Genomic DNA, 9,872 nt, shown 5'->3' with positions numbered 1-9,872 from the left:
AAGTATGAGTCAAAAGCAAAGAAAACCCCTGCACACCCAGGCACATTGCAGTAAAACCAATGAAAGCTAACAGCAAAGAGAAAATCTGACAAGCAGACAGAGAAAAAGAAAACAATGGACTCACAATAGACTTTTTTAGTAGAAACTCTGGAAGCTGAAGACAATGGGTTGTCATTGCATTTTAGATGCTTAAAAAAAACTCAAATGGAGTGCTGCCAATGCCCCGGTGGAGAAGCTGAGGTCAACATCAGATCTGAAATATTTAAAGAGGATACAAAACTATTTCAGCAATGCAGACAATTAAGTGCTGTTGTGGGCGATGGTGCTGTTGGTAAAACGTTTCCTGATATCCTACACGACAATTTCCATCAGAATATGTACTGACTGTTTTTGACCATTATGTAGTCACAGTTATAACTGATGGAGAACCATATACTCTTGGACTTTTAGATAATGCAGGGCAAGAAGATTATGACAGATTACGACCGCTGAGTTATCCACAAACAGATGTATTTCTAGTCTGTTTTTCAGTGGTCTCTCCATCTTCATTTGAAAATGTGAAAGAAAAGTGAATGCCTGAGATAACTCACCACTGTCCAAAGACTCCTTTCTTGCTTGTTGGGGCCCAAATTGATTTCAGAGTTGACCCCTCTACTATTGAGAAACTTGCCAAGAACAAACAGAAGTCTATCACTCCAGAGTGTGAAAAGCTGGACCATGACCTGAAGGCTGTCAAGTATATGGAGTGTTCTGCACTCAAAATGAATGGCCTAAAGAATGTATATGACAAGCAATATTGGCTGCTTTGGAGCTTCCAGAACCAAAGAAGAGCCACAGGAGTCTGCTGCTATGAACATCTCTTCAGAGCCCTTTCTGCACAGCTGGTGTTAGCATCATACTAAAAGCAATGTTTAAATCAAACTAAAGATTAAAAATTGAAATTCATTTTTGCAATAATGACAAATGCCCTGCACCTATCCACATGCACTCATGTGAGATAAGGCCCATAGGTATGGCCCCCCACCAGTACTAGTTAATTTTGAGTAATTGTGTATTGTCAGAAAAGTGATTAGTACTAGTTTTTGTTTCGTTGTTCAATTTTTTTTTTTTTTTTTTTAACAAACTAATTTGAATTTTTGAAGCTACTCCCTGGTTCCACTCTGGAGAGTAATCTGGGACATGTTAGGTTTTTTTTTTTTCCTCCTCTTTTTTTTGGGGGAAAGTATGTGTGGGGTTTGTTTTTTAGTCTTGTTATTTTAATTCATTAACCAGTGGACAGCCAGAAGATGGATTGATTCCACATTCCATTTCCTAGATCTAGTTTAGAAAACATGTTCCCATCTGGTGCTCTTAGGAAGGAGTATAGTAAATGCCTCATTTAATAGCATACTCCTTTTTGAGAGTTGCCTTTTCTCTCCACCCTTGAGTAGATCCAGTATTTGATGAAACTCATGAAAGTGGGTGGAGCCTATCTTGCCCCTCCTCTTTTCTAGGACATACTATATGTAACTGTGACCTTCAAGGACATTTGTTTGCCATTTGTTGATTTTTTTGGGAAGTTAATTTCTAACTTCTTTCACTGATAAATAAAGAAAAGTACTGCAACTTGACATACACCAAATGAATTGGGTTTGTAATTTAAAAAAATCTTTTTTCCCTGTCAAAAAAAACAAAAACAAATGGCAGCCTAGAACTCTATTTCAAGAGAAATTATCCTCCTAAACGAATGTAATATAAAGATATTTTAGATATCTGAAAAGCTGAGTGAATCCACTGGGAGACTATGATAAAATGCCAGAAGAGTTAATCAGGCAGAACAAAAATGATAGCAATTGGAACAAGGAGCTTCAAGAAAGAATTAAGAGCATGAGAATAACTAAATTTGTAAGTAAATATAAGCAGACATTGCTTAAAAACAATAATAGTAATAATATCTTTAGGAGTTTAAAATAAATATAGAGATAAATATCTATGACAACAATGGGACAAAAGGCAAGGAGTAAATGGAATTAAACTGTTATATTTTTTTTCATTGCTTTGAAATGGAAAAATATTAATTTCAGGAGTATTCCAATAAGTCAAAGATTCATAAGGAATTTTAAAGGCTATTATTTTCAGGTGTTTCAGTCTCAGGACTGCTTTACACTTTTAAAAATTATGAGGAACCCAAAGAGCTTTTATTTATGTGGGTTGTATCTATTGATATTTACTGTACTTGAAATTAAAATGGGAAAAAATTTAAAATATTTATTTTAAAAACCAGTAAGATACTACCTGATATTGTAAGTCATATTTTCGATAAAAATACTTTCAAAACAAAAAATTAGTGCAAAGAATGGTATTGTTTTACATTTTTGCAGATCTCTTTAGTGTCTGTGTTAGTTTGCTATGTATGGCTGCCATAACAAAATACCACAGATTGGGTGGCCGAAACAACAGAAATTTATTTTCTCACAGTCCTGCAGGCTAGAAGTCCAAGATCAAGGTGGCTACAGGGTTCGTGTCTCTCCTTGGCTTGCTGATAGCCAACTTTTTGCTGTTGCTTCTCATGGTAATCCCTCTGTGTGAGTACACCCCTGATGTCTGTGTGTCCAAATTTCTTCATCTTAAAAAGGTACCAGTCAGATTGGATCAGGCTCCACCTAATGGCCTCATTTTAACTTAATTCTCTCTTTAATGGCTCTATCTCCAAATGCAGTGACCTTCTGAGGTACTAGGGGATAGGATTTCAACATATGAATTTGGAAGAGAGCACTTATTTTATGGGAATGAATTAATAAAAGATACCTGAATTCTCATATCTCCTTCATAAAATCCTTTGCAATGTCACGTCACGTAGCTTCTAGAAAACATCACTCTACACTCATGAGAAAAATGACAATGAAAAGGCAAATAATGTTTTAGAATTATTATGAAAAGTTTTCAGAATCACTGCTACAGGTTAATCACTAAAATAATAATAAATGGATGTATATTAAATTGAATAGAGTAGAAAATAAGATAATGAAAGTGTTTGATTAATGTAAAAAGCATGAAAAGAGAAATAATGGAAGAAACCAGTAAAATCAATAGGAAAAGAATAACAAAATGGCATACTTAAACCTAACTAGATTAGTAATTATATTAAAAGTAAATGGGACCAGGCATGGTGGCTCACGCCTATAATCCCAGCCCTTTGGGAGGCCGAGGTGGGTGGATCACTTGAGGTCAGAAGTTCAAGACCAGCCCAGCCAATATGATGAAACTCCATCTCTACTAAAAATACAAAAACTAGTCAGGCATGGTGGGAGTGCCTGTAATCCCAGCTATTTGGGAGGCTGAGGCAGGAAAATGACTAAGTTTGCTCTGAGCCAAAATTGTGCCATTGCACTCCAGCCTGGGCAAGAAGAGCGAAAACTTCATCTCAAAAAAAAAGAAAAGAAAAATAAATTGATTAAACACTCCACGTAAAATATAAAGATTGTCATACTAGATTAAAAATAAGATTCAAGGCCGGGCGCAGTGGCTCACACCTGTAATCCCAGCATTTTGGGAGACTGAGGTGGGTGGATAACCTGAGGTCACGAGTTCGAGACCTGCCTGGCCCACATGGTGAAACCCCGTATCTACTTAAAAAATACAAAAATTAGCCAAGCGTGGTGGCAGGTACCTGTAATCCCAGCTACTTGGGAGGCTGAGGCAGAAGAATCACTTGAACCTGGGAGGCAAAGGTTGCAGGTGAGCCAAGATCGTGCCATTGTACTCCAGCCTGGGCAACAAGAGCAAAAACTCCATCTCATAAATAAATAAAAATAAGATTTAAATATACACTGCTTTCAAAAGATGCACATGAAATATAAGGACTTAATAGAAAAAAGATATACTATGCGTGTTATTTTTTTGCTGCTTTGCAACACAGTACCTCAAACAACAACCATTTGTTGGCCTGCAGTTCTGTAGGTCAGAAGTCTAAGTATGGGGGGCCAGATTCTCTCCTTGGGTCTCAAAGGTTGAAATCAAGGGGTCACCTGGGATGAGTACTGAAATATCCACATCCAAGCTCATTCAAACTTTGTAAGCACACCTGTTTCTTGCAGTGGCAGGACTGAGGTCCTCATTTCCTTTCTGTCAGCTACAAACTGCTCTCAGTTCCCAAAGGATGTCCATATTCCTTGATACATATTCCCTCTATCTTCAAAGCCAGCAATGGTGAATGTCTCTCACGTTGAACCCCTTCCACTCATGTGTTAAATATCTTTCACCAGGAAAGCCCCATTCTTTTTAAGGGTTCACTTGGCTCGGTCACACTCACTGATGGGCATTCTCCCTTAGTGTCAATTGATTTGGGAACTTAATTAAATCTATAAAGCACCTAGCTTAGTGTTTGACTGAATAACTAGAAACTGCCTGTACTCTAGGGGCTGGGAATCTGGAGACCATTTTAGAATTCTGCCTATCATACCATGCAAACACCAGAATTGTTTTGATCCTATTAACATCAGAAAAAATAGAATTTATGGTAAAACATTATCACAGATAAACATATTTAATGTTGACAAAAGGGCCAATTCAACAGGAATGTATAAAAATACTAAATTTGCATATACCAAATAATATGGTTTCAAAATATATAAAATAATCCCTGATAGAAAGAAGAAAAAAGGTAACTCAAAAATCATAGTTGGATTATTGAAGACACAATTCTTCGTGGCTGATAGGATAAATAGAAGAGTAAATCACTAGAGCCAGGTGTGGTGACTCACAACTGTAATCTCAACACTTTGGGAGGCCAAGGCAGGTGGATCACCTGAGGTCAGGGGTTCGAGACCAGCCTGGCCATCATGGTGAAACTTTGTCTCTACTAAAACTACAAAAATTAGCTGGGTGTGGTGGTGGACAGGTGGTGGACAGCCTCCCAGCTACTCAGGAGGCTCAGGTAAGAGAATCGCTTGAACCTGGGAGGCAGAGGTTGCAGTGAACCGAGATTGCACCATTACACTCCAGCCTGAGTGACAAGAGCGAAACTCCATCTCAAAGAAAAAAAATCACTAGGAATGTGGAAGATACGAAGAAAATTATTAACCAACTTGATCTAATTAGTATTTACAGAACATTAACATCTAAGTGCAGAATTTTCAAGTGAAAATTCTTTTACTTTCATGTTATTTTCAAGTGAATATGAAGCATTAGAGAAAATATACCAGAGGCTGGACCATAAAGTTAAGTCTCAAAAACTTCTAAGGATTAAAGTAACATAGTGTGAGGCCAGGCACAGTAGCTCATCACCTGTAATCTCAGCACATTGGGAGGCCGAGGTGATTGGATCACTTGAGGTCAGCCTGACCAACATAGTGAAACCCCATCTCTACTAAAAATACAGAAAAAAAAAAAATAGCTGGGCGTGGTGGCACACACCCGTAATCCCAGCTATTCGGGAGGCTGAGACACGAGAATCACTTGAACCCAGGAAGCAGAGGTTGCAGTGAGCCAAGATTGCGCCATTGCACTCCAGTCTGGGCGACAGAGTGAGACTCTGTCTCAAATAATAATAATAATAATAATAATAATAATAATAATAATATAGTGTGTGTTCTTTGGTCACATTGGAATTAAACTAGAAATCTGTAATAGATAAGTAGAAAATCCACAAATGCTTTACAACCAATTAACATACCTCTAAATAGTCAAGGGTCAAGGTAAAAATTATAATGACGATTAGAACATATTTTTAATGGAATGATAATAAAATACAACAAAACCTATGGACAGAAAAATTAACTCAAAATTGAGTGTAGGTCTAAACATAAAATATAAAGCCATACAATTTCCAGAAAAAAACAGGAGGAAAAACTTCAGGATCCTAGGGTAGATTAAAATTTTTTAAAGTAAGAACCAAAAAGGTATGACACACACACACAAAAAGACAAATTGATATATCCATCCAAATCCAAAACATCTGCTCTTCAAAAGACACCACTAGAAAAATTTAAAAGGAAGCTAAAGACTGAGAGAAAATATTCACAACATGTATATATGATAAACGACTTGTATCTAGACTAAACAAAGAGCATTACAACTTAATACTAAGACCAATAACTTAATTCTTAAAATGAGCAAAATATTTAAACATACTTGACAGTGGAGAGATATAAAGGCCATTGAGCACACGAAAAATGCTCAACATGGAAATGCAAAGCAAAACCACCTTAAAGCACTGCTGCACACATTAGAAAAGTTACAATTAAAAAAAAACCTGGCTGGGCACGATGGCTCACGCCTGTAATCCCAGCACTTGGGGAGGCCAAGGCATGTGGATCATGAGGTCAGGAGTTCGACACCATCCTGGCTAACACAGTGAAACTCCATCTCTACTAAAAATACAAAAAAGTAGCCGGACGTAGTGGCACGTGCCTGTGGTCCCAGCTACTCAGGAGGCTGAAGCAGGAGAATCGCTTGAACCTTGGAGGCAGAGGTTGCAGTGAGCCAAAATTGCCACTGTACTCCAGCCTGGGCAACAGGACGCAGACTCTGTCTCAAAAAAACAAAACAAAATAAAACAAAAAACCTGACAATTCAGTTGGCAAGGCTGAAATTACATCAAAAAATCATACATTGTTGGTGGGTTGTAAAATGGTACAAATACTCTGGAAAACAATTGGCAGTTTCTTATAAAGTTTTACATATATTTATCATTTGAACTAGCAACTCCAAACCTAGAAATTGATGCAATATAAAAAAAATAGGCCTACACAAAAACTTGTACATGACTGTTCATAGCAGATTTATTAATCATAACCCCCAACTGGAAACAGCCATCGAGTGAGTTAATCAATTGTGGTCATATATTAATATAATGGTATGCTAATCAGCAGTAAGAGAATGAAACACTGACGCACACCATATTAACGGACTGCAAAACTTTACGCTGAAAGAAGGCAGACACAGAAGAATATGCTGCATATTACTAACAAAACTTCTACAACTGAAAAATACAATAACTTCTATAATTGAAAAAAATTGCAAAAAATCTATTCCATATATAGGTATATATATATATATGATATACTGTATACCTATGTTGTAATAATCAACATTTAATGCTATAGCATTCATAGCATCAAAAACATCAAATACATAGTACTAATCTAACAAAACTTCTACAACTGAAAACATATAATAACTTCTATAATTGAAAAAAATTGCAAAACTTTGCAAAAATACAAAAATTGCTGAAATTTTGAGGTCAGGGGTTTGTAAGGCAGGTGGATCACTTGAAGTCAGGAGTTCAAGACCCGCCAAGCCAACATGGGGAAACTCCACCTCTACTAAAAAAAAAATACAAAAACTTATCTGGGTGTGATGGCAGGCATTGTAATCCCACCTACTTGGGAGGCTGAGGCAGGAGAATCACTTGAGCCCGGGAGGAGCTGAGATTGCACCACTGTACTCCAGCCTGGGTGACGTAGCAAGGCCAAACAACAACAATAACAAAATCCAAAATGTTGAAATTAAAATATCTATATAAATAAAAAGGTTTGGAATACTCATACATTGAATGTTTCAATATTCATGTTTGTACATTCATTTTTCCAGAATTAACTCATGTTTTTGATGTTATGCCAACAAAATCCTAGCTTTTTGGTATGGTGTAATTAAAAAAAAATCATTCAACAATGTATATGAAAATGCCAAGGACCTAAAATAGCAGTGACAATTTTGAATAAGAACAAAATTAGAAAACATACACAGTTGATAATTGAGCACAGGTTTTAACTGTGTGGGACCACTTACATATGGGTTTACTTCTACCTCTGCCACCTGAGACCAACCCCTCCACTTCTTCTTCCACCTCAGTACTGCTCAACGTGATGATGAAGATAAAGATTTTGATGATGATTCACTTCTACCTAGTGAACAGTAAATATATTTTCTCTTCCTTATGATTTTCTTAATCATATTTTTTCTCTAGCTTACTTAAGAATACAGTATATAATACATATACAAAATATGTGTTAATTGACTGTTATTGGCAAGGCCCCTAGTCAAACATAGGTTATTAGTAGTTAACTTTTTGAAGTCAAAAGTTATACAATGATTCTTGATTGTGTGAGCGGTCAGTTCCCCTAACCCCCGAATTGTTCAAAGGTCAACTGTACTACCAGTTTTCATTTAAAATATTTGGTATTGGTACAATAATAAACATATAGAACAATGAAACAGAATAGTCCAAAAGACCCTAACATGCATGATCATCTGATTTATAATTAATGTTTAACTACAATTCAAGGAAAAAATGGGAAGATGGATTTTTCAATAAATGATGTTGAACAAATTGCTTATTTGTATGAAAAATACTTTGAACTCTACTCCATGCCATACATAAATACTAATTTCAGATGGATCATACACATAAAATAGATATGTAGAAGAAAATGTGAAATATATCTTTATTACCTTAAGAAAATATTTCTTAAACTTGGCAAAAAAAGCACTATTCATAAAGAAAAGTTACTCTTTATCAAAATTAAGAACTTATATTCATCAAAGAACATCATTTAGAGAGTGAAAAGGTAACTGCAGATATTTGTAATACAAACATCTAAAAAAAATCTTGTCTCCAGAATACATAAAGAATCCTACAAGTGAGCAAAAAGCAGTTCCCAATTAAAAAGTGGCAAAAGTCTTGAACAGGTACTTCTCAAAGAAGATATTTAAAAAGCTAACACATATAGAAAGGGGTGTTCAACAGTATTATCCACTGAGGAAGTACAAATTAAACCCATAATGGAATAGTGGCATGCACAAGAACCAGACCCTGCCAGCTCACTGTGCCACTCAAACTGCTCTAGTCAGGTTGGTGTGGGTCATCCCCAGGCCCTTACTCAACGGACACTCTTCACTTCTTCTCATTTGAACCTGCTGACCATGTTCCTCATCTTGAAGTGCTTGCCTCTAAGGCAGGAATGGGAGGCAGCGTTTAGTTGTAGTGAGGATTTGGAGGCAGAATGGAGTGACCAACAATGTTGGCATTATGCCACATTGAACTCTGTGACAGCAGGGCTTCTTAAAGGTCTGACTCTCCAACCTTTCAGTCAGAAAGTGGTACATTAACTATCTTCAATGAGGATTAGTCTCTTAGCAACAGTTGATAAGTTTCACTATTAAACTTCAATCAAAAATGGTCATTCTAACCCGAATGTCAAGTTGTTCATTTATGAAGGAAGATAATTCACATCATTCATCCTCTAATTCCTTTCCAATGTTAAATATGTATTTACCCTGGCATTGTGAAATGGGTATTTGCTCTTCTTTTCTTAGCCTCTCTGAAGTGTAACTCATCATGCCTTGTTCTTTTCGATGTCAGGTCTTTGGTATGTTAGGGCCTTCTGGTATTCGGGCCACAGCCTCTGGGTTCCCACTGTTACTCTAGGCCCCTCCTAGCACAAGTATTTCATAGTGTTCCCAGAACTTCTAAGCCCTCATTTATAGACTTGGGAGGTATTGGCTATTTTCTCTCTCTATACTTCATTATGCAAAGTTGAGAGACTTTACATAGATCCATAAAGACACCTATTGTTGCCTTTGTGACCTTTTCTTTGATGGCATGTTGAAAGTGGAAATTCCGAGGCTTGTGGTCTTCCGGTCTACTTTCTGGGTACAAGTTTCAGATATTCTTGGGCATATTTTTCATTTATTTGGAATTTCTATCACTTCCTACAAATAAAACTCAGTGGTGGGAATAAGGTGCCAAGGAACATTTTTTGGAATTTGGGTAACATAAGAAACAATTTCCATGCTCTCAGATCCACGAGCACCTCTCCCCCTCACTGCATATCCAGCACTGAGGGTAGGTCCTGCACATTGAAGGTTTCCAACAAATAAAGTGCACAATA

General features: G+C 36.7%; 1 pseudogene; it reads left to right on the top strand.

Moving 5' to 3' along the window:
* The first annotated feature begins 204 nt into the window (after positions 1–204).
* LOC116543346 lies at positions 205–922 on the top strand (annotated as a pseudogene).
* Positions 923–9,872: the final 8,950 nt, after the last annotated feature.

Source organism: Sapajus apella, unplaced genomic scaffold (genome assembly GCF_009761245.1).
Source record: "Sapajus apella isolate SASKATOON/1434 unplaced genomic scaffold, GSC_monkey_1.0 scaffold186, whole genome shotgun sequence".
In the NCBI taxonomy this organism is placed as follows: domain Eukaryota; kingdom Metazoa; phylum Chordata; class Mammalia; order Primates; family Cebidae; genus Sapajus; species Sapajus apella.
Note: the sequence above shows the minus strand (reverse complement) of the source record. Positions and strands in the feature narration are given on the sequence as shown.